General features: G+C 38.9%; 1 protein-coding gene and 1 pseudogene across 1 annotated transcript in view; one reads left to right on the top strand and one right to left on the bottom strand.

Moving 5' to 3' along the window:
• Positions 1–26,983, bottom strand: part of FAM110B (family with sequence similarity 110 member B) — a 206,635-nt gene that overhangs the window by 175,548 nt on the left and 4,104 nt on the right. The gene's annotated exons all lie outside the window — the stretch shown is intronic.
• LOC118834130 lies at positions 11,177–11,641 on the top strand (annotated as a pseudogene).

Genomic DNA, 26,983 nt, shown 5'->3' with positions numbered 1-26,983 from the left:
GTGGGGGGGGGCGGTAAGAAATCCTATTATGAAGGTTTGAGAGGAATTGCTAGTACTAGAGAAGGTGACAAGGAATATGGTGTCTTCAGTGTGAAGCCAGGTTTCTTCTTAAGCTCATACACCCCAAAGACACTACATGAGGAAGGGTGGGTGAAATGGAAACAATACTGGACACTGAGGCAGAAAAGACCAGGGTCCCATTCCCAGTTCTGACATACATTGGCTACAAGTCACTTAGCCCCTGTGAACCTGAACCCCTGTTTCCTAATTTATACCTACAGAATTTACCTCACAAGGAAGGGTGGGTGAAATGGAAACAATACTGGACACTGAGGCAGAAAAGACCAGGGTCCCATTCCCAGTTCTGACATACATTGGCTACAAGTCACTTAGCCCCTGTGAACCTGAACCCCTGTTTCCTAATTTATACCTACAGAATTTACCTCACAAGGTAATTTTTAAGCTCCAGTGAGATAATGTAGAGAAAACACTTAAAAAACCTTAAAGGGACACATAAACTTCAGCTATTTTTTTTAAAAGGACACAAGGAACATGTATCCTAACTCCCGCTAGTCGGGCTCACCTAAAATGAAATTACCTCCACCCCTAAAAGAAAAAAAAAAGGCACAAGAATCCACAAGAATTTTTAAGATGCCCAAATTTATGTCTCATTTTACTGGGTCTTAAATAATGCAACTTTACATATAATACAAGTTCAGTGTCCCATAAAAACACTAACATTTTCTCCTAGAAAGGTGGATTCACTTTAATTATAACTTGCAGATTTTACTAGATTTCACTAACCCCCTCCTCATATCTTTTCATAAAGATATGATCAGTTCACTTAATGGTTATTATTTAGTTTGGGACTTAAGACTGAATTGGTTTTAGAAATTATTCTTTTCATTATCTTCTTCCAAATTCAATCATGATAATAGTGACCACATCTGTTTTCATCGATTTAAAAAGTACATCCACCATAATATAAATTTTGTGTGTCTTGGCAGCAAAAAAAGAGCAAAGCTATTTGAGAAGACAATAAAATTGCTGGATTTAAAGACTAAGGATAACCTAAGATTCCTAAGAAAAGTAAATAGTGCAAATGAAACCATGTTTTTAAGAAACTAAATCTTAAAAAAATAAAATATCCCACCATCTTTTCAAGGCCTGAATTAATAAGGTTGCCAAAGGTTCCTAATAATTAACTGGCATTCCCCCACCATAATTATGGCAAAATGATTTCCAAATAGTATTAAATATCCATTTCCCTCTTGTTTTAATGGGAGTAGGGAGAAGAAAAGGAGGAAAAAATGGGCAGGTCTGAACCTGTAATTGTAGTTGTATGGAGTACTTACAGTGTAGGACCTCGTTTAGGTGGTGCAGTGAGTAGAGCAGTGGTCCTCCAGTCAGGAGGACCTACGTTCAAATCTGGCCTCAGACACTTGACATACTTACTAGTTGTGTGACCTTGGGCAAGTCACTTAACCCCAACTGCCCTGCCTTCCCCCCTCCAAAAAAAAAAGATTATTCATCTATACTCTGTAGTTTCTGAAGATTTGCTGAGGAACTGACTTTCATAATCACACAGCTAATATGGATCAAAGGTGAGACTTGAACCCAGTTCTTATTATTTCCAAAAAGTCCCTACCCTATCTCTACCAGACGGTACTGAAAATGCAGGTTATACACCAAATTCAAAAGCCATTCCAGTCTACTTCCCATTATACTGTTGCCTGTTCCTATTACTTCCTCTGAAACCTCATTCCTATCCAGATCATTCTTACTCTTCCTCAGGCTCATTCTACCCTGGGTTTGACCTTTTTTACTAGTGCATTCCACTCTGCCCTCTAGAATCCCTGATACTTAACAAACCCCGCTAAATTCTCAAACTTTTCTTCCAAGCTCCATTGAACAATTCACTTTAAGTGAAACCTGACTCTCCCCTGAAGACATTCCTTGCAAATTCTCTTCACTGAAAGCAATTCCTATTCCCACACACAGGATCAGGAAGCAGGGTACTTCCCTGTCCCATGCCTTTTTCAGACCACTCACTAGTTAAATCAACAACAACAACAAAACCCCTGGACTTAGAAAAAAATTAGGTTCAGATCCCAGTTGTGCCACTGTGCCATGTGACCCTGGGCTAAGTATCTTAGTTTCCTCATCTATACAAATGAAGAAATGTTAATTATCTCTAAGGGCCCTTCTGGTACTAAAATCCTATAATTCATGACCTTTTCTTCTTTTAGGTACATAATATTTGTTGATGCCATCCCCTTTCCATCTATATTCTTGTCTCATCATCTACTGACCTCCAGGTCACTCTCCCAACTTTCTCACTGACCTTAGCACCAGATTCACCCAGTCTCCAACCATCAGCCTCAGGGTTTTGGGTATTTACTGTCATAACTCTTGTATCACTCTGACCATACATTTAATGAACTTCTTCAACTTCAGGTTGGTTCTGGCCAGAAACTCTGAGGGTCTTCCCCTCCCGGATTGATTCTTTTATGAAGGCAAACTAGACCATCATTTGCCTCAATTCTTATCTAGTCTTTAATCACTGAATAGGTGTTGCCCAAGAAAAACTGAGACCTGGGAAAGACCTAGCTTAAAAAAGCCAGGGTCTCCCACTGCATCTGGAGCCATCACCAGTTGTCTTAACCTATGTCTTGCCACTGGACTCCAATGACTCTGGAGGAGAGGATGAGGCTGTTGATTTTGCACAGCTCTGCTTCACTTAAACCCAATTCACTAGCAAGTCAATATATTACCCTCTTGAAATCATTGGTCCTCTTCAAGAATGAAGGAGGAACCACTACAACAATCTTCTTCAACAATAGCCTGCTAGTTAGTCTTACTACCTAGTCTCTCCCAGCTCCAATCTGTCCTCCACTAAGATGTCAAACTGAACTTCCCAAAACATAGGAGTGATCATGTCACCCTCTCCCAATCCAAAAACATTCTAGTGGTTCCCTATTCTCTCCAGGATCAAATATAACATCCTCTGTTGGTCTTTTAAAACTTTCCATATACCAACCCCTTCCTTTCTAGCTTTCCTTCTCCCTTCTCCCCTCCTAGTACTCTTTGATATAACAACACTGTCTTCCTTGCTGTTCCTTGCACACACAACACTAAGTGTCCAAAAGTCAAGCTTTTTCATGAGTTGCTCCCCATGCCTAGAATTCCCTCCGTCCTCATCTTCACCACCTGGCTTCCTTTAAGTTTCAGCTAAAGTCTGTGTTTCTGCAAGGTCTTTCTCAGTCCTCTTTAATCTTAATGGCTTCCCTTTGAGACTATCTCCAATTTATCCTGAATATCTCATTTCTACATAGCCATTTGTATGTTGTCTCTTCCATTTTTGTTAGCTCAGTGAAGTCAGGTTCTGCTTTTCTTTGTATCCCAGCACTTAACACATTGTGTGGCACATAACAGACAATGCTTGTTGACTCCACCACTGTCCCACTTGTGCCACACTCCATTTGACTTCTAGTTTTGTATAGGTGCTCCCTGGGATTTGATCTTGCCAATGAATTTGCTTATCTAGTGAAAAAAGTCAAAAGATGTACAAAGACTAACCAAGGTCCCAAAAGGCTATTCCAAGTAAACAAAAAGTTCTGGCAGGTCTCTCCAGCTCGATACACTTCAGATTTGGGCCCAGTAGCTGAGAAGCACATCACCAGGTTGACTGGAGAGTTGTGAACTTTTCAATGGGTCTAATTCTCAAAGATCATCTAAGTCATGGAGAAGTTGTGGTCATGGAAGAGGACCCGAACAGCTACTTCAAGTATTAAGGCTGAATAATTACTCACAATACCCACAACTGCAGCAACAACTCACTTATATAGAGCTTTAAAACTTACCAAGTACATTCCTCAACAACAGCTTTGTGAAGTGGGAGTTACTATCACCATTTTTTTTGGCTTTTTTTTTTTGGCAGGGCAATTGGGGTTAAGTGACTTGCCCAAGGTCACACAGCTAGTACATGTGTCAAGTGTCTGAGGCCAGATTTGAACTCAGGTCCTCCTGACTCCAGGGCCAGTGCTCTACTCACTGCGCCACCTAGCTGCCCCAACTATCACCATTTTACTGATGAGAAAACTGAGGTTCAGAGAGGTTAAGTGGCCTATGGTGAGCTAGCTAATAAATGTCAAAAGTGGAATTTAAACACAGTTCTCCTGACTCCAAGTCCAGCTTCCCCCCCACCCCCCAAATTAACACAATTCACCAGAAATAATCCAACAATGTATTATTTTGGCCAGCCTGAAAATCATTTCAGAGTTTGTAAAAGTTAATTTCTGGAAAATGAATTTACTTAAAATAGGGTAAGTCTGTCCTCCTGCTTCCCAAGCATATTTAATATATTGTGACGAATGTTGTAATGTTGGAGATTAAAAAAAAGAAGAAAAAACCCTCCTGCCTGTATTTGGCACTTTGCTAGCAAGCATTTATCAGGCTGTTCCCCTGCTGAAGGGAGTTGACCTTATTTTCAAACCCTTTGTCCCTAAGAAATTGCTCTGAATAGGCTGTTAAGTCTTCCATGAAACGAAGTCTCACACTGCTTCTAAGGTACAGGGAACTGGTTTCACAATAGGGAGAAAAAAGATATTTAATGTTAGGAATGAAGGAGAGTGGGAAAAACATGTAGTCCACGGACTTAGAAAGGCCTGGTTTCAAGTTCTACCCCTAATACATACTTTCTGTTTGACCCTACGTAAGTTACTTAAACACTTGGTTCCCCCAGGAAACTGGACATGAAGCACAGAGGTGGTGACCATCAGTGCTGATAGAGGGGTGTTTTCTCATTGAGTGTTCCCTATGTCAATGAAGTCTTAGATCTGGTTCAAAAAGGTGAAAATGCTAGAAGGAGCCCCATAATGGAATTACAGCATTCTCATGTAAGAAGGAAACCTTTGTTGTTGAGTGTTTTCAGTCATGTCTGCTTTGTGACCCCATATGGGATTTTCTTGGCAATGATACTGGAATGTTTTGCCATTTTACTGATGTGGAAACTGAAGCAAATAACGTTAAGTGACTTGCCCAGGGTCACATAGCTAGTAAGCGTCTGAGGCCAGATTTGAACTCAGGTCCTCTTGACTCCCAGGCCAGTGCTCTATCTACTCCACAACTCCACAAGCCCCAAGGAGGAACTTCGGAGGTCATTTAATCAAAATATTCTAATTCAAGTCTATCTTGCAGTTTTACCATTTGAGGAGGAGGTTGCAATAATCTATCAGTGTTCCCAAAGATGATTTTACTTTCAAAAGATAAACCAACAAAATGATGAACAATGTAGACTTATTCAATATGAACTTTTCCTCCCAGCTCTAATATTGACTTCTAGAGTTTAAAACCATGTCTCAGCTGCTGTTTCATATTGGAACTTTCCCTCAACACCTGGGAACTCCTTGCCCTGGAACATCCAACCACCTCTGCCTGCTTCTCACTTTGGACTATCCTTCCACCAGGCCAGCCCCGTTGTCCCACCAGTGAGTTGCTCCTGGGGTGTCTATTTTGTGGAGAGGCCCAGGCCACCAAACCTTTATTCCCCTTCTGGTTCTGATTTTGATTTCTGGATTTCAAAACCACACCTCCATGCTGGGTACCTTCCATCCCTATCCCCTTTTATTTGCTATTTTCCCCTACTAGAATGTAAACTCCTTAAGGATAGGAACTGTCTTTCTTTTTGCTTGTATTTATATCCCCAGTGTTTAGCACAGTGCCTAGCACATTGTAAGCTCTTGATAAATGACTGTTCCTTTCCTTCCTTAAAACACTCAAGTCAGTCTTTGACCTGATAGGTAAAAATATTCCTTCTAATGAAATAGCTTCTTCCCCCTCCCTCATGCCTGCCTATTCTGTGACTATGCCTTCCCCTTAAATTCCTCAAGGAGTTCCATCCAAATGTTAGTTGCCTTCCTAATTTTCTTTTGACATTGAGATGATGCCCATGGAACACTGATGTTCTTCCAATTATTCCTCACTCTTACCAACCCCATTTCTTTTCAATCAGGTATTTCTTTAGATAAGAAATTTCTATTGTCTATTTTAGGATATGATAGTAGATTGAAGCAAGACAAAGGTGGCTCATTCATCTAGTTTCTACTTGAATGCGATCCGTGATAGGAAACTCAGTACTGAAAAAGTAAATTCTTCCATTGTTGGGTAGTTCTAATTGTTAGGCTATTCTTGATAGGCAGAGCCAAGATATACCTTTCTATAGCATCCATGGCCTGGTAGAGCATACCTAACATCTGAAACTACACTGAAAATAAAACTCTTTTTTATGAAAACCTTTCAAATATATGATAAGACCACTCATCCTCCTCTTTCTCCCTTCTCTCCAACCCAAATTTTCTCATCTTCAATCAATTCCAGTTTCTTCAACAATCCCTCATATCCCATCCCATCCTGGCTTCATTCCAGGGTATCAACATTCCTCTTAAAACATGGCACTGAGATTGAAAACAGTACTCCAGACGTAAGCTGACCACTGCCAAGTACAGCACATTTCCCTTGTCCTACATACCATATTAAAATAACCCAAGGAGGTCAAAGCACATTACTAGACAGTCAAGCAAAAACTAGAGGTCTTTATTTCACATGAAATAGTCTTTATCTACATCTTCTCAAACCTGTTTTTATAGACTTGATTTGTTGAAATTCTTCATAATTATCTTTATTAAATTTCATCTTGTTGGCTTTGGCATATTATTCCAGCCTATCAAGATCTATTGGCATACTGATTTCTGTCATCTAATATTTCAATTGTGTCATTTGTTTCATGTTATTCCCATATTTGATAAAGATGCCACCAATGTCTTCATTCATGACACTGAATTAAAAAAAAACAATGAGCCAAAACCAATTGAAGTATAGAACCCCAAAGAATATAACAGCAAGGACTGTTCTCTAAGCTAATATTAATATATTATCCAATGTATTGACTAATGCTAGATAAACTTAGCCAGCTATGAATCTACCTAATTATAGTATAATTTAGCTACATTTTTATCTTGTCTAGAAGGATATCATAAAAGATTTTTCTTGAAATCAAGATAGGAATATGACATAAGCATAAAGTTTTATCTGCCTGTCTGGTAAAATTATAATTAAAAAAAAGGTAAGCTTAGTATGGAATGTTTCTTATGAACCCATACTAGCTCCTAGAGATCAGTACTTTATTTTATAAATGCTCATACCCTATAATTACTGATCCATTTAAAATATTTTGTGGCTCAATGGTCTATAGGGGCAGCATCATATGGAGTAGGCAAAGGCAAAATGAATATGGAGTTGGAGGACTTTGTTTTCAATTCTCACCAGCTGTTTGACCTTGGGCAAATAAACTGAAGTTCTGTGAACTTAAAGTTCCTTTTTTATAAAACAGACAGGTTGGAATGGATGGCCTATAAACTCCTAATGCTAGATTCTACAAATCTACTTTTTTCAAAACTGAAAATTATATTGGTTCATTTTCAGCCTTCTGACCAATCTACAAATTTCTTTGATTTTTCAGTGATTATCTCCAGTGGTTCAACTGTCATATCTATAGGTTTTTTTCTCTCTACTATCATATTTAACCAGAAGACTTAGGGTCATAGCTTTAGAATATAAGGGGGCTGCAGAAATCATTCACACCCATCTTATCATTTTGACCAAGAGGAAACTGAAACTCTGAAGTGATTTGGCCAAGGTCTCAAAAAAGAGTAAGGAAGCCAAGATTCTAAACCAAGTCCTGCCTGACTCCAAGGCTAGCAGTCCTTATACTCTACCACACTGCAAAGTGGCCGGCCAAAACTGAAATAACATGTAAATAGATATTGAGAGAAATAAACTACAAATCTACATATAATTGAGAGCAACTATCTCTTTGACAAATCTTCAAAAATAAAGGGGCACAGGGGTGGGGAGAGTGAGGGGAAGGGAAGGAGGTAGGAGTGTAGGGAGGGAGAGGGAGAAGGAGAGGGAGAGAGGAAAACCTGTGCCCTAATTTTAAATTGGCCCCCTCCCAAGCTGCATCAATTCACATTCAAATTAGTCTATGATCTCATCCATGTCCTTATTCTCTCCTACAGCACAGATAATAATACAGGCATCCCTGCCCATCCTGTGGTACTCTTTTCCATTGTACTCTTGTTCATGGCTCCCCATAATTTTGGCACAGGGAGTTCACCCACTATGCTGAGTACCTTCCACCCTTTCTCCTGACATCCTCAGGATACCCATGGAGCATGTAAGCTCAACTTTGGATATCCCTTGCTCTTCCCATGCTGGAAATGTGCAGCAGCTTACTCAGACCCATGATGGCCTTCTGGATAAAATTCAGTTTCATTTTTTTTAAGAGACTACAGTGTTCCAGGACATGTAGCCATACAACATCACTATAATGATACTAACACTTGAGGAGATGAGCCTTTGTTTCATGGAGAAGCTTGGGGCCATTAAAAAAGAATTTCACATTTTCTCATAAGCAGTTTTTACCTCTTGTACCTTATTATCACTACCTCTCCCCCCAAAAAGGTGACTGAAAATATATCAACAATTATTAACCTCCTAACTCTTTACCCATCTATATAAAAATGCTTATGAGTATAAATCATCTACATTTATATCTGAGAGCATTCGTGATGAGGGTGTGAGAAGGAAATAGGCTTTCAAATGTAAAATTCCATAACAGACCATTCTTCAACAATTACAAAATTATCCAGAAAGATGTAAAGAATACAAGATCTCACTGGGCTTATTGTTTTGGAATGTCTGACTCTCTATGTATGTCAAATTTATATATGGATCCTTAAAGTACCCGATAGAAATAACTTTGTTCAAAGACACTGTCACCTTACTCCCCCTCCTTCCCCCATAATTAATATCAAGGATGGCATGGGTATTGTAGGCTCAAAGGTGTTTACCACTGACAGGAGGAGGTACAAGAAAATTCAATTCCCTAAAGATGGTAAGGCCCTCTCAATGCTGGTGTTTTTGGAAGACACTGCACTGATTGCATCCAGAAACATCATAGCATATCCTCTAATGAGATTCACAATCTCTCAAAAAAGAGTTTGGACTAAATATCTACACAGAAAAAATGAAAAAGCAAAACAAGCGGATGAAGAATGCAATTAAACATGCAATTAAACAGTCAGCCTATAAAGCTCATCCATCAGAACATATCTTAGACATATCTTTTTAAAAGGACAATGAGATGGGCCCAGAACTGAATAGGAAGATGAAAGTGAAGATTCATGTGAGCCTAAATTGCCACATACAGTATGTTATTAGGCAGTATGAGACCTGATTTTGGAGTTAGGAGACACCTGGATTCAAATCCCCACTCTGTAAACTTATTAACTATGTTTATACGATCATGAACAAATCACTTAACTTTAGATTGATAGAAAGAACATTTATTAAGGGTTTACAATGTGCCAAATCCTGTGCTAACTGCTAGGGATACAAGAAAATAAGATGGTCTCTACAATCAAGGAGCTTATATTCTAATAGGGCAAAATGAATGACAAAAGAGAGCTAGAAAATGGGAACCCAGGGAGAAGAGGGAATCTAGCTTCTGGTGAAGAGGTGGGGCTGTCTGGAGAGTGAGCTAAGCCAAGAGTTAAGTAATCATGCCTGGAGCAACAAGCCTAGTCAGGAACTCACCAATTAGGAGAGCAGGTGCCAGGGTGGTAGTATCTCAAGGGTGGGCAAGACAGCTGGAGATGATATGGACAGTTGAGAGTGATTTGAGCTTCTGTTTCCTCATATATAAAGTGGAGATAATAATACCTATCGTAACTATCTCATAGGGTGGGCATGAGGATAAAATGATACTATGTACATAAAGTGCCTTGTAAAACTTAAAGTGTTACATAAGTGTCAATTATTACCTGTATTACACTAAGGATTAGAGACTTAGCTGTTTAAAGCTAATGAACTTCTATAAATGCAAAATTGTTGCCTTTATCACAGAAAGAATAAAAACACATCTGTATATATTTCAATCATATGTATTTATATCTGTATGCAAATATGTATCATATATAATATATACAATTTTGAAATCCTCATTCAAGATATTAATAAATCTTCTATGAGCTTCAATATCATGGAAACCTTTAAGAGTTGCCAATATCAGGAACATGATGAACACCCAACTTACAACTAGCCAAACTTCATGACAGTAATAACCTGGCATCTTTAATAATAAAGATTTTGGCTCAACTAAAAGAAAAAAAAAACTCTGTAACAATTAGCACAGTGAAAAAAAAAACCCAAAAGCTGCCTTGAGAGATATTAAGGTTCTCAAATAGAGGCAGGATGATCGATCACTTGCTGGTGATAATGGAGAGGAGATTCATACATCAAGTAGAATGCTAACATAGACGATCTCTAATATTCCATGTATCTATGAATTTGTGAAAAAAAAAAGAAAACCTATACAATTCCTAAGTTTGTCCAGTCTATTATCAATCCTACTTCACCTTTACTTAATTCATTTATTTAAATAAGATAGCCAGTGTTCTGCCAAAGGCTTCTAATTCTAGAACTAAGAAAATGGAAGACTTTCAGAAATAATAAGAAATTAGGCCAAGGTTAAAAAAATCAGCTATGAGATGTCCACAAAATTTTAAGGTACTGGTAGTATATAAGCAGTTCATTGGTGAGCCATGACATCAAATGCATTAACACAAAGTTATTGGTTAGAAGGGGTAATAAAGGTTCCAAAATGTAACTTTTAAAACTTGTCTTGAAGGCTGATTACATCATAATTTAATGGTGTTTATACAAGGTAATGAGTCAAAATCTGTCTCTGGGCTATGTGCTAGTGATAAGGAGCTTTGTAAACCTTAAATTAAGCACAATACAAATGCGATGTTATCTTTATTGTACTAGGGCTAAAATAGATAAATATCTACTAGTCCACATTGTTCAGCATTTCAGCTATTTGAAAAGAAAAAAATATTGGGAGATTGAAACATCTCCCTAAGGGTAAGTTTTAGGAAGATTAAAACATCTCCTTTCACCCAATCTCCCCCCATAGTCTCCTGACTTTCATGCCTCTACGTGTTGGACACATGCAATACTAGAAAGCCATTTTAATGCATGCTTAAGCTACATTAAGAAAGGCATAGTGGCAGTTGCCGCCCGGGAGTTTCTCTTGCTTTATCTCCGGTGCCCCATGGCCTCGCAGAACAGTGACCCGGCTGCTACTAGCGACGCCGCCGAGCCTGGGGCGGGCGCTGCCCGCCCGTCCGTGGGCCAAAGGTTACAGCATGCATTGATGACCCTGATGATGTCTGCAGACAAAGGAATTTCTGCCTTCCCAGAATAAGACAACCTCTTCAAGTGGGTTGGGACCATCCATGGGGCAGCTGGGACAGTATATGAAGACCTAAGGTACAAGCTCTCCCTGGAATTCCCCAGCGGCCACCCATATAATGCTCCCACTGTGAAATTTGCCACACCTTGTTACCATCCCCATGTGGACACCTAAGGCAGTATCCCTTTGGACACTCTCAAGGACAAGTGGTCAGCTCTGTATGACCTCAGGACCATCCTCCAGAGCCTGCTGGGAGAACCCAACATTGACAGCCTATTGAACACACACACTGCTGAACTTTGGACAAACCCCACAGCCTTTTAAAACTACCTGCTGCAGGGCAGCTAGGTGGCCCAGTGAGCAGAGCACCGGCCCTGAAGTCAGGAGGACCTGAGTTCAAATCCGACCTCAGACACTTGACACATGTACTAGCTGTGTGACCTTGGGCAAGTCACTTAACCCCCACTGCCCTGCCCCAAAAAACAAAACAAACAAACAAACAAAAACTACCTGCTGGAAAGCAGGTGACTAGACAAGAGCCCTGACCCTGGCTACCCAGGCTACCTTCCTTCATCTTGTGTGTATGTGCACCTCTTTTTCTCCTCTTCATAACCTGTCTTCTTCCTCTTCTCTCTTCTATACAGGACTCTGTATTATTGACTGTTTTTCTTTTTTTTTTCTTAAACTTAGTCCAGCTCTCAACATTAATGTATAAATAAAGTTTTTTTTAAGAAAGGCATAGCCTTCCGAACTAGGGGTGGTAGGGGTAGGAAGGGAGGGCAGACGGCGATGGTGTTGCTGAGTTCTACCCTGGTCAAACACCTAGAATATTCAGTTCTAGGCACTACTTTAGAAAAAAAAGTCACTGATAAGCTAGAAAGTAACCCAATAACAGAGTTTCCAAAATGGTGAAGGGACTCAAGAACATTTATCAGTTGAAGAAAGTGAAATGTGGGCATACTTAACCTATACCAGAAAAGACTTGGGGAGAGGGTACCTGATAGCTTTCCTTGAGTGATTTTAAGGGCTGTTCTGTGGCTGAAGAATTAGACTTACTCTCTTTGGTTTCAGAAATCACTGGGTAGAAGATACAAAGAGGAAAACTTAGACTTCACAAAAAGGTAAATTTCCTAACCATTCAAGACATCCCAAAGCAGAAGAGACAGCTCCTAGGAAGCAGAAGGTTCTCCTTTCCTAGAGGTCTTCAGGGAGAGGTTGGATGAACAAATACCACCTCAGGTAAAGCAAGAGTGCACTAAAATAACCCTGAATTCCTACTAACTAACATTTTGGGACACTGATTCTGTGAGGAAGTAAGTGGAAGAGAGGGAAACCTGGACTTGAGAGCACTGAAAGTAGCATGGTCAATGCTAGCAGACTTTTGCATTTTCATTTTTTTTGGCATTAGTCAAAAAGCACTTATTAAGTGCCTACCATATGCCAGGCACTGTGATAAGTACTAGGGATAAAAACAAAGAGGTAAAAATACAAGTCACTGCCCTCAAGAAGCTCAGAATCTAATGAAATGGCATTACCTGGTTAGTTATAAGGGCTTACCTCCAAAAAATGAAGGAATTTCCTCCTTTCTCTTAAATTCATTATCCTATGTGATGTACTTGGGGGTCACTCAACAAACTATCTGTTAGCATATGAACATGGAATCTAATCTCTGTAATAAGCCACTCTCTGCTGCCTTAAAAGAAATGCCAGTCAATATTGAGGCATCATTTCTTTTTAATGAGATTAAACTAGGTGTTAGTCTTACCCTAGGTGGTGCAGAAAAAAAAAAAAAAAAACTTTCCTATGCCAGTAAGCTTTTCATGGTTCTCAGTTTTCTTTCATGAGAGTATAAGGTGACAAATTATCTATTTTAAAAATCTATTAGCAAAGAGAAAAGTTGTCTTGTCTGTTACGAGGTTTGCTGTTTGAAGCTTTGGAATTTAGCCTCTTTCTGACAAAGAACAGCTTTTTCCCATAGGAGTTTTATCATTTTACATAACAAATGCAAGAAAACAAAGAAACGTTTATTACTTTATTAACCAAAAAAGGGGCAAGAGGAAAAAATAGGGAAAATGACACTGAAAATCCCACCATCAAGCAAAACAAAAGCTAGCAAACTCTCTTTTTTCTCCCTTTAATGGGCATTCTCTGTTACATTAACATTGCACCACTGATCTCAAATAGGCAATACTGAGCCATACATCCTTCATGTTAACAAGCTACACAGAGATTTGCACAATGGAGGCAGCCCTTTAAGGCCACATCTACACATGGTAAATGTCATTTCAGACAACAATCAGCACAGTTTAGTGTTTATGATACACTTACACCATCAGTGCTTGGTGTTACATGCAAAAGAGGAATGGAGTTAGGACCATTGGACAGCCAGAGGGTTGGCTCATGCTCATGTGGTCCTAATCCTTTTGTTCACAGAGCTGGGGGGGGGGGGGCGATGCATGCAGGGAGACACGTGGCAGCAGTGTCTGGAAGAAAGCGATGGCAGGAGTATGGCATGCTGCTTATCACAATTCGTAACAAAAGGCACAAAATCCTAGCACTTGGTCTAGGCAAAATAGGCCATTTCACTCAGTCATGGGTACTAGTCTCCCAATATGGAAAGTAGACTGTTCTGGGAAGACATTCCAGCTCAGTCTGGTTGGCTTCAAGATGAAGTTTCCTGCCAGAACTGTTCAATGGTTTATAATAATGACTGTCAAAACAATCCATTAGGGATGGACTCAACCACACACAACCCCCTCTTTTTTTTTTTACAGTCCAGTTGGACATACAAAGCCAACTTCCCAGCCATTAGAGCCTACACTCTGGCCATCATTTTCAGCTTCTTCATTCTCCCTCCCACCAATATAATGGGTTCTAATAGGTGATCCTTTTGCCATATCTTACCTGGGACCAAGCCTCTACATCACTTCCTATCCATTTTGAAACCATGTTGCCACACATATACTCTGTCCCTTTCTAGATTCCCTTTATTGTATTCCCCCATTAAAATGTAAACCCCTTGAAGGGAGGGATTTGCATATATTTGTTCAAATATGGTCTCCCCACTAGATTGCAAACTCCTTGAGGACAGAGATTGTCTTTTGCCTTTTTTTATATCCCCAGCACTAAACACAGTGCCTGTCATATAGTAGCACTTAATGCATGATGAATTAATGACTGCCTCTTATGTATGCCTACTTTCAATTATAGGTATGTCTAATGTTCTGAAAAATTCATACTGCAAACTGTCATCATCAGTCAAGCAGTCAGGAACACAAAGCAGTCATTCCCTGAAAGAGAACAAGGACAGGAAGGTACAACTTACAGCACGAAAGGCACTAACAACATCTAGTTTATACAATGCTTTAAGTTTTTCACAGGGCGGTACAATTTATAAGCACAAAAGGCACTAATAATAACAGCTGACATTTATGTAGTGCTTTAAATTTTTTCAAGAGCTGTATCTCATTTAATACTCTCAGCATACATGTGAGTTAGGTGCTATTGTTAGTAGTATCCCCATTTTAACAAATGAGGAAACCAAGTCTCAGAGAGACTAAGTGACTTGCCCAAGGTAATAGTTGCTAAGTGTCATAGGTAGGATTCCAAAACAATTAGATTCAATAAGTATTTAAGTAAGGCCTTGTGCTAGGCACTAGTGATACAAGGACAAAAGTCAAAAAAGGTCCCTGCCTTCAGGAAGCCAAGATTCTACTAGGGAAACAACATATAGAGATAAATATATAACTTGAGAGCAAACACGAATTACTCTGGGGTCCAAAAGGGCTTCTCCTGACAGGTGGCCCATGAGATGAACCTTGAATGAGGCTAGGGATTTTAATAAGTGGTGACAAGGGTTGCAAACATTCCAGGCATGAGGAACAGAAAGCCTGTGAAAAGACAAGGAGGAAGAAAATGGAATGCTGAGTTCAGAGAACAGCAGTTGGACCAGTTTGGATGGAATGCAGAGTACCTAAAGTGGCATTAAGTGAAATTAGCATGGAAAGGTCAACTAGAGAGGTACTATGCAGAGTATACCAAGCTGAGGCATTCGAAGTTTATCGTGAAAGCAACATGGAAGCACTGAAGCTTGAGTCTGGGAAGGACATGGTCATATTTGTGTCATATGAAAATTACTTTGATACCTGTGTGGAAGATTGATTGGCACAGAGAAATAGAGTCAGATAATCAATTAGGAAGCTGTTGCAATATTGCAGCCAAGAGGTAATGTGGGTGAGAATTAAGGTGGTGGCCATGTGAATGGAGAGAAAGAGACAGGTACAACATAAATTATGAAGGTGAAATCAATAAGACTCGATAAGCCATTGGACATGAGGGATGATGGAGAAGTGATATAGAACAATAGCTTAACAGGATGCATGGTAGAGCCAAATGAAGATTCATTAAGGATGGGATAGACCTGGGTAGGTTTGTAAAGCCACAGAAAAGGTGTTACTAAATAGGGAGAAACTGAAGATCAAAGTAAAATAAAGAGAAGGATGGTCCAAGGGACAATCCCCAGGAAATGGGTTGGAATCCTTGTGCACAGGGACTGTCCTGGAGCAAACAGAAGGGCTACCTCTTTGTCAGGGAATGGGATAAGGAATCAAGAGTGGGAGGTGATGTAGAAGGGTCCTGAGGTATTTTTGGGAGAAGAGGGGAGTCCAGGACAGATGGCCTCTATTTCCTCAACCCATCAAGCAATAAGGTCTTCTGCTGGGAATGAGGGTGAAGGGGTGGTTGTAGGAAGCTTGAGTAGAGAAGGTTTAGAATAAATACTGTGGGAAGTGGATAGACAGTGGTTTAGGGATGGATATAAAGATAGCCACAAAGCAGTGAAGGATTAGTTGAGATTATATAACATAAATGTGCTGTGCATTCAGAGATCAAACAAACTATAACTGAGATTGGGGAAGGGAAGTGGAGTTCTGGGTTTTAGAATGGAGTTTGGTTTTTAATGTGTTAATGATGTTATTATGAAATGATATTGGTAAGAGCAAACATATGCAGGATGTGCCTATAAAATAATTTAGATGATGCTTAGGAACAGCTGGCCTGATTGTAAATAGTTTGATTTTATTACAGAAATTATGTCACTGAATTAACGAAAAATAGAAGTTAAAACAAGAAAAGTTCTTCGGGTCTTTTGGGCATTAAATAACAAGATGTAGGGCAGTATACTGTTTAAAAAATACACACAAAAAACCTTTTGAGTTCTGCTTTATCTTTAATCCACAAGGCCTGATAGCAGTGTGGGAAATGACCAGAGTGAGGCATGTGCTTCTCATCACAATATCTATTTTGAACTGAGGCTTTGCCGTCAGAATTCTTCACGTTCGAATGACTCTGGAAAAGTCATTTGGAAATACCAACAAGGGATTATTAGCCTAGGCAGTTCACTTCAGCGCTGGTGTGTTCAAAAAGAAAAAAGGTGTCACATAGCTACAAGGCATGTTCTTCCCAAAATAGGACACACAAGTAGCCATTGATTTCACAGAAGTACACACTTAAAATCATTTCTAACTGGGGAAATGCAGACACTTATTTACTAACACTGGATAAGATGAGTCTTAGCTAAACACACACAAATTACATATTTACATCATTTTTCATTTTATTCATATTTTCTAGGTAAAATTCATTTAAAATGAATGTAAATATTTTTCATATATGTCTATCCTACATTCAGCAGAATGCCAGGCACCTGGTAGGTACTTAATAATGCTTATTGACTGACTGATTTACAACACAATTGGACATTAACTACAGGATTACCTCTCAGGTATTGGGGGTTCAGTTCCACACCACCACAATAAAGCAAATATCACAAATGAATCAAGTCACATGAATTTTTTTGTTTCCTGGTGTATATATGTTATATTTATACTACGCGGTAGTGTATTAAGCATGCAATAGTATTATGTCTACACAAAATGTACATACCTTAATTTAAAAACAATTTATTGCTAAAAAATGCTAACCATCATCTGAGCCTTCAGTAAGTCTCAGTCTTTTTGCTGGTGGAGGTTATTGCTTCAAGGTTGATGGCTCTTGACTAATCAAGGTGGTAGTTGGTGAAGGTTGGGGATAGCTGTGGCAATTTGTTAAAATAAGATAAACGATGCCATAGATGGACTCTTCCTTTCATTTGAGCCCTTAAAGGCCATTGTAAGGTTATCAATTGGCTTAATTTCAATATTGTTGTGGTGTCAAGGAAGAGGGAAGCCAGAGGAGATGCAAAGACACAAGAATTGCTGGTCAGTGGAGCAGTCAGAACACAGAAAAAATGTATTAAGTTTGCAATCTTATATGTGTGTGTTTCATGTGCTCCAAAACAATTATTATAGTAACATCAAAGCTCACAGATCACCATAACAGACATGATGATAACGAAAAAAATCTGCACTATAACAAGAAATTACCAAAATGTGACACAGAGACATGATGTAAGTATACAATGCTGGAAAAATAGCACCGATAGACTTCCTTGACTCGGTTGCCACAAAGCTTCAATTTGTAGAAGAAAAAAAAAACAACTCCCCCCATATCCATAAACACAATAAAATGAGGTATGCCTGTATTCCTTAGTGTGGTCCAATAGTGTAGTTTGGACTACAGCATCTATTAGATTCTAACTTTCCTCCAAATACATAGTTAAAATTACAAATTATAACTGTGACTTCCATTAATAGGCACTTTAAAGCTATTATCCAAAGATACTAGAGGGCTAACCCAATAAAACTATCTGGAACATACACTCAGAAAGTTTCAACATTTGACACTGGATTTTCAGTTAATTATCAGATAGCCTATCCCTAAAAAGGGGTTAATTTCTACGGTCAGTGCCTCATCCCTGCTCACAATCTAATTTCCTAGGCCAAAATGCAGCAAATTGAAACTTTGACCTCATAACAACCAAAAATCACTTCTTCTCTCTCCACATAGTCGCTGAATAAGAATAGATCTTGATGGAAAGAAAAACATGTCTGATACTTAATAATCTCAGCATTCCAATCACTGAAAATTCAAATGAGCACAAACCAGGGAGTAGATTAAAAGGATCAAATACCCTCAAGTAACAAAAAGTTATATGTACAACATCATAGAATCAAAAAGTTACATATTTAGAGCTGGAAGAGACATTGTACATCATCTAATGCACTTCCCTCACTTTACAGATGAGGAAACAGAGGCGCAGAGAGGTTGTGATTTGCCTAAGGTCACATAGGGACAAGTAAAAACGCCAGGACAGGAAGTCAGATCCTTTGACATCAAAACCAGCATTTTTGCCATACCAAAGTATGCCTAATTCATCATTTCCCAAACAATCTGCCGTAATACTGTTTGACTCATTGATATCATTCCCTCTTCCTTTATCCTATTTTAAACTTTCTAATTCTCTTCACTGATTTTGTACCAAGAGATTATGGAAACCATGGTGGCAAGGGAGAACAGCTAATGCATTTCTGTGTATGCATGGGTATCTGTATTTATCTTTATCCATCAATTACATTGTTGCTTGAGAAGCAGTGTAGTTTAAAAGACAGTAACTTGGCCTTGCAGTCAGGAAAATCAGACTTCAAGTTATCATTTCAGATACATTCTTGCTGGCAGGTCATTTAAAATGGTCTAGAATTGGGAGAGACTTCAGGAGGGTAGACTCACTAGCATGCTATTACAAGAAGTAATTTGCCTGTGCTCGTATAGGGATGATGATGATGGTGGTGGTGAGGATAATGATAACTAACATTTACGTAGCACTTACTAGGTGCCAGGCACTGTTCTAAGCGCTTTACAATTTTTTATCTTATGTGATCCTCAAAGGAACCCTGGGAGATGAGTGCTATATAGTAGTATGTGTAACAGGCAAGACTTTAACCCTAGTGTCTCATCAAAAATGAATGTATTCATTTACTTATCCAACAAATACTTCTTAAATGAATACTATGTGCAAGGCACTGTGCTGTTGAAATAATAATGGTTATCCATGCTGAAGTACGTTCATGGAAATACACAAAGTGTCTTAACTTCTTAAGAAGGTATCTGAAATACAATTCAGTAAAAACTAAAGAGAAAGACAGATTCCAAAATAATTTCCAGGACTCTGCCCAACCAGGCTTCATCCAGCAGTGTAGTTCTGTCAGGCTGCCAATAATGTCCTATATTCCAGTCCAACATTTGGCAGAACATATTGCCTTTATCATCTGGGGTGCATAAAGCTTAAAATCATTAGTTGCTTTTAGAGTCTGACTTGTATTGTCCAAAGTGTTCGTTATCAAGTTAGTTATGATTGGGCAATTCCAAACAACAGTATCTCACACTGTTAATTCAATTCACACAAACAAACATTTATTCATTCAATTCAAATAAATAAAATTTATTAAACCCTTACTATGTGACCTCTACAGTGTCCCATTGAAATGCTTCATAAATGTCCAGAGGTGATTTCAAGTTCTTAAAAGACATTACCAGTTAGTCCAGCCAGCAAAATCTGAACAGTTTAGTCTACTGTCCAGGAATCAGCCTACTTAAAATATTGGGGGGCTTATCATCACAAGGCTGATTATGAACAAAATTTTGGAGGCCCATTTTCCCCAAGATGCCACCAAAGGCAGCAAAGGGAGCATGTAAGACAAAAGCTGTCAAAGACCAGAAAAACTGTGTTTAAGGGTATATGTAGGAACAGAATAAAGAAAATCCAAATGTAGCCCATCTTCTGGAGACCCCATACACTTTGGTTTCACAGGCAGCCCAAGGAGCTTAGGAAAAGTATTCCAAGGAAGAACAAATCTGATAACTTTCCCATCACTACTTTCCCTTACCATTAAGTCTGTGATGAAGAAGACTGAAGACATCACCCTGATATCCATGTGAATATCAAGGCCACAATCAAAAGACTGTAAAGAAACTGTGTGACATTAATGGGGCCAAGTTCATAATACTGATCAAGACTAAGAGAAAGGGGTGTATAACCCATCTGCTTCAAACTAAAATGCTTTGGATCTTTCCAACAAAACTGAAATTGTGTAAGATACACCTAGCTAGCCTGTCCCACATGCAATAAATGTCTCCCTATAAATATTAAAAAGTTAGAATTGGTGACCATGAAACTGGCAAAGATACAAAATAGCCCTTGATCTTGTTCAGTTCCCTTCTCTTTTTGCAGGGAGAGTGGCAGGGTAGGAGAAAATGAGGCAGAGGATGTTAACCTCATGCTTTTGAAGTCTTCTATAAACACTAATTTAAGTACTGGGAATCCAAATCCATGTGTGATCTTTTTTCCAACGATCCACAAGTTGACACTTCTAGAAACACTCAACAATTCCATTCATGTTGACATTTTTGTTATAACATAAAATAAAGGTGGCTGGTTATGTGGCAAGACAGAGATAACAGAGAGACTCTAAGTACTGTTAGGGTATTCAGGACATTAAAGCCAGTGGAAGGGGGTATATCCTGTAGGAAGGATTTACGGAACGCCTGGAAGGGCTTCAATCTGCACCTGTGGAGGGAGTAGCAACATGATTGGGATCACAGATCCATCTAGGTATCTTATAAGTGAAAGATTATAGGCCTAAGTGCTAGGAGACATAATCCCCACCCTTACTCAATGAATTTACAATCAACGGAGGAAGGGGAGAGATTATGTATGATAGGAGAGGTTCAGTATCATAGGTGCCAAGTGAAATGAAATATTAAACATGGAAGTGTTCTATGAAATACTTGAGCAAGACAACAGGAAAGCCATTATATCCTAAAAAAAAAAACTTAAATTGCCCATTATTCCAGAATCTTCTTAATAGTAAACACCATACAACTCGTCTGTCAGACCTAAGGTAAAGGAACTTTGTTTAGAAGGACAGATAGCTCCAATCTGTTTTTGTTCTGTTTGACCTTTGAGTTGAAGAAACCCAGCAGTGCCTCTGGCTCTATGGCCACTGGCCTTCTCCACTATCTTCCTGGCACCCTTAAGGATGCTATAAAATCCCAAAGGGCTTGGTAAGAATAAGAGCAGCCTGATTAACCCTCTCCTTGCCAACTGTGAGGTATGAGCCCTGAGAGTAGCATAGTGCCTTCCCTTAGCAATGTCCTTCCTTATAATCACAGAGGAAAATGGAATATGGAGGAATGAAGCTTTGCTTCAGCTCTACTAGCCATAGGAAGGCCAGGAACAAGAACAACATTTTTGGTTTGGGCTGGGTGGGTAATACCATGCAGTTAGGGGTATATAAAAATGTTTATGTGGGGGTGGAACCAAGATGGCGGCTGGAAAGCAGGGACTTGCATGAGTTCTCCCCAGGTCCCTCCAAACACCTGTAAAAATGGCTCTGAACAAATTCTAGAGCTGCAGAACCCATGAAATAGCAGAGGGAAGCAGGGCTCCAGTCCAGGAAAGCCTGGATGGTGGCGGGGAAGGGTCTATCACACACAGCTGGGAGTGGAGCGGAGCAGAGCACAGCATGAGCTGTGTCAGAGCCAAGCAAACTGGGAGCCATGTGGAAACAGGTGGTAGGGCCCTGAATCATTGAGCTGTGGCACTTACCAGACGTTTCAACCCACAAACACCAAAGACAACAGAGAAGGTTCGTGGGTAGAACTGCTAGAACAGAGTGAAAGGAATGCTCAGTTGGCCCCAGCCCTGGGGGAAGTGGGTGTGGTACAGCTCTGGGGCTGCTTCCAGTTACAGTTGCTTCTGGACCAAGGCCCACCAGCTGGGAGGAAAGCAGCAGTGGATCAGGCAGGAGCACAGCCTGCTTGGATCTGAGTCATGGTCTGGGTTGGTGGTTCTTGGGGGAGGAGGTGCTCTAGTGTGGCAGAGCTTGCTGTGTAGAAGTAGCTCTGAAAACAGCAGCACAAGGCCCCTAAAGCTTGGGACAAAGTACTGTATACTCTACAAGCAGTCATACTCTGACAACAAGCTCAAGGGTCAAATAGTTGGATGGGGACATGAACAGGCAGCAAAAACGGACCCAGATTCAGAATCACACTTTCGAATCTTTTTTTGGTGACAAAGAAGACCAAAACATACAGTCAGAAGAAGACAACAAAGTCAAAGAGCCTACATCAAAAGCCTCCAAGAAAAAATATGAATTGGTCTCAGGCAACGGAAGAGCTCAAAAAGGATTTGGAAAAGCAAGTAAGAGAAGTAGAGGAAAAACTGGAAAGAGAAATGAGAGCGTTGCAAGAAAATCATGAAAAACAAGTAAATTGACTTGCTAAAGGAGACCCCCCAAAATACTGAAGAAAATAACACCTTAAAAATAGACTAACTCAAATGGCAAAAGAGCTCCAAAAAGCCAATGAGGAGAAGAATGCCTTGAAAGGCAGAATTAGCCAAATGGAAAAGGAGGTCCAAAAGACCACTGAATAAAATACTACCTTAAAAATTAGATTGCAGCAAGTGGAAGCTAGTGACTTTATGAGAAATCAAGATATTATAAAACATAACCAAAGGCATGAAAAAATGGAAGACAATGTGAAGTATCTCAGTGGAAAAACCACTGACCTGGAAAATAGATCCAGGAGAGAGAATTTAAAAATTATTGGGCTGCCTGAAAGCCATGATCAAAAAAGAGCCTAGATATCATCTTTCAAGAAATTATCAAGGAGAACTGCCCTGATATTCTAGAGCCAGTGGGGAAAATAGAAATTGAAAGAATCCACAGACTGCCTCCTGAATAAGATCCCCCCAAAAATCTCCTAGGAACACTGTCACCAAATTCCAGAGCTCCCAGATCAATGAGAAAATACTGCAAGCAGCCAGAAAGAAATAATTTGAGTATTGTAGAAACACAATCAGGATAACACAAGATCTAGCAGCTTCTACATTAAGGGATTGAAGGGCTTGGAATATGATATTCTGGAGGTCAATGGAGCTAGCCAATGGAGCAAAATGAATATAATGCTCCAAGGCAAAATATGGACTTTCAATAAAATAGAGGACTTTCAAGCTTTCTCAGTGAAAAGACCAGAGCTGAATAGAAAATCTGACTTTCAAACACAAGACTCAAGAGAAGCATGAAAAGGTAAACAAGAAAGAGAAATCATAAGGAACTTACTAAAATTGAACTGTTTTGTTTACATTCCTACATGGAAAGATGATGTATGTAATTCATGAGATCTCAGCATAAGGGTAGCTGAAGGGAATAACACACACACACACACACACACACACACAGACAGAGGGCACAGGGTGAGTTGAATATGAAGGGATGATATCTAAAAAAATAAAATCAAATTACGGGATGAGAGAGAAATATATTGAGAGAGGGAGAAAGGGAGAGATAGAATGGGGTAAATTATCTCACATAAAAGTGGCAAGAAAAAGCAGTTCGTTGGAAGGGAAGAGGAGGCAGGTGAGGGGGAATGAGTGAATCTTGCTCTCATCAGATTTGACTTGATGAGGGAATACCATACACACTCAATTGGGTATCTTACCCCACATGAAAGTAGGGGGAAGGGGATAAAAAAGGGGGATGATAGAAGGGAGGGCTGCTACGGGGAAGAAGTAATCAAAAGCAAACACTTTTGTAAAGGGACAGGGTCAAGGGAGAATATTGAATAAAGGGGGACAGGATAGGAGGGAGGGAAATATAGTTAGTCTTTCACATCATGACTCTTTATGGGAAGGTTTTGCATAATGTGTGGCCTGTGTTGAATTGCTTGCCTTCTTAGGAAGAATGGGTGGGGAGGGAGGAGGGAAGAGAATTTGGAACTAAAAGTTTTAAAAGCAGATGCTCAAAAAAAAAAAGGTTGTTTTTGCATGCAACTGGGAAATAAGATATACAGACAATGGGGCATAGAAATCTATCTTGCCCTACAAGAAAGTAAGGGGAAAAAGGGGTAATAGAAGGGAGGGCTGACTGGGGAACGGGGCAATCAGAATATATGCCATCTTGGAGTGGGGGGGGGTAGAAATGGGGAGGAAATTTGCAACTCAAAATCTTGTGGAAATCAATGCTGAAAACTAAAAAATATCAAATTAAAAAAAACAGATGTGCACACAATTTAGTCAACAGTGGCAGACATAGACTGTATTGATGCAAATGTGTGGCACTTTTTAAAGCATAATTTTCATTGGAAATAATTTTTTTGCATCTTGTGAACAAATAAAATTTCCAGCTAATTAGAGCTTTAAAAATTCTATGTTTGGAGCTGTACTAGAGGAAACAGTGTGTGGTGTCTGTATTGATTCTGTAGGCCAAGGAAAATAAGAGTGGTAAAATGGAGAATGATCAAGACTAAGAGAAGGACAGTCAAAGGACTTAGATTTAACACCTCAACTTATCACATGGATGACTTTGGGCAAATTACTTAAATTCTCCGGGTCTCAGTTTCCTCAACTGTAAAATGAAGTTGCTATTATCAGATGGCCTCTGAGGTATCTTCAGCAACAATGAATCCTAGATGTATGATACCATGTGTGTACCTTTTTTCCCCCCAAATTTTTAAACTAAATTCAATAGACTCCTTTTGTTTTTCTAATTCCTTTGACACAGGTGATTTCACTAAATTGACTTATTGGGACTCTAACTCTAAAAATCTATTCATGATTTGGATACAAAAAAATCACAACAAAAAGATAAGAGATGAACTATTTTCTTCTTGATCATCACTCTCTTTACAATAACCTCCGATCAATTTAGTAAAAGAGTCACCAAAAATAATAGCTCTTGAAGAACACTATGATTTTTCTGAAAAAAAAACATATGAAACATAAATTCCGTATATGATATCTGAAACAAAATCCTCTGCATTACTACATAACCTCTCTAAAGAGTTCCCATATGCCTGTGTATTTTTTAAAGCCTTATCTGGAATAGCCCAATTTTGAATCGCATTGATCTTGCCTTGATGCATAAAACATACTGAGGGATTCTTACTTATTCTTCCAAAACCTGTCGGCCTAAATAAGTTATCATTTCCTCTGGCTTAGGTAGTCACCTTTTAACTTTTCTCTATAGTATTTACAATTTTAGAATCACAGCTTGAGCCAGTTTCAAATTGTTTAATTGTCCACATGTTCCCTATTTTACCACCAAACATGCTGGAAAAAAGGAAGTAATTTGTTTTACTTATTGAGGCTTGTCAATAGAAAGATCATGTCTTGGAAATTTTTAGTTCTTGTGTGACTTTCTTAGCAAGATTGAAACACAACTTTTTTTGCAACAATAACAAAAACCTAGTACTTTCTACAAATTTTAAAGAAACGATCAGATTAACAACCTGTGTTGCTAAATCAACTGTGTGTTTTTTAGTTCCTTCTCATAACCAGAAGGAAGAAAATGTAAGGTACTAGATAGAAATCATTCCTGATTTAGCTTCTGCTAATTTCCTATCACAAGGAAGAGAATCACTGAAGAGGGCAAAATTGTATTTCAGAAACTCATCCATGTGGTTTAAAGGCTGACTTGAAAAGGAAGTTACAGGATTTAGCAATCTTTCTCTCTACCTAAACTATAGTTAATAATGTGTCCTCTCGAGTTAATCCTTAAAAGCTCAAAGTCCACTCTTCTCCTTTTGGAGAAGATTCACTTCATAACTGACACTCTTAAAAGGCCAATATTAAGGTTTGTCTCCTGATAAATGAATTACAAGCTTATCTGAAAAAGGCCAAAAATGATCTCTCAACTTTTTGCAAATGTTGCTTCAAAATATCCTTGATATTCAAAAATTTCAACACACTTTTAACACTAATTTGGTCCTACAAGTTACAGAGTGAAAACAATGGATGCATAAGGGAAGGATTTGAATCAATAATCTTCAGAGTCTTACATGAGACAGAAAGATGAGTGTAAAGGTATCATTTTACACAAGGAAAATCAAGGAATCAAAAAAAAAAGTAAAGCTTTCTCTAGATCAAGTAATTGATGGACCCAAAAAAAGAAGGTTCTAGACAATCATGTTTTCATTTATCCATACACAGTTCATAAATTTAAGAACTGGAAGAATCTTTAGAAGCCATCAGCCCTAAAAGTCTCATTTTACATATGAAGAAACTGATAGAAGAAAGGGTAAATGAATTGTCCCAGGTCATACAGGTAGTGAAGGAAAGAAGTGAAATTTGAACCCAGGTGCTCTGACTCCAAAAAAGAACACTAATATCTAAGGATTAAAAGAAAAAGATGAAACAATAACAAAAAGGGCAACATTAATTCTTAAGGATTAAATGATTTCCTTAGAAAGTCCATAACACTTTAATTCCTCTCCCTCAGAATCTATAGAGTTCAAACACTCTACAATAACTTCAATCCAGGTCATCAAAAAGAGAATAACCTTGGCTCCAGAGTCAAAGTGAAAAAAAGGAGTAGAGGAAAACCTTAGTTAACTGAAATGCTTAGGGTATATAGTTTATTCTACTTTGTAAGGTTTTCTGTTAATTAAGAGTCTATCAGGAAACCCTTCTTTTGGTTGAAATCCATTCTTATCCTCTAGCACAATTTCCAGCATTATTGTGCATGTGCATGTTGAACTATACATAAAGACTGATTTTGTTGTTGAGTTATTTCAGTCATAGCCTACTCTCAGTAACCTCATTTGGGGTTTTCTTGACAAAGATACTAGAGTGGTTTGCCATTTCCTCCACCAGCTCATTTTTACAGTCAAAGAAACTGAGGCAAACAGGGTTAAGTGACTTGCCCAGAGTCACACAGCTAATAAGTATCT

The sequence above is a fragment of the Trichosurus vulpecula genome, chromosome 1 (genome assembly GCF_011100635.1).
Source record: "Trichosurus vulpecula isolate mTriVul1 chromosome 1, mTriVul1.pri, whole genome shotgun sequence".
NCBI classification, from domain to species: domain Eukaryota; kingdom Metazoa; phylum Chordata; class Mammalia; order Diprotodontia; family Phalangeridae; genus Trichosurus; species Trichosurus vulpecula.
This window is presented reverse-complemented; position numbering and strand designations above follow the sequence as displayed.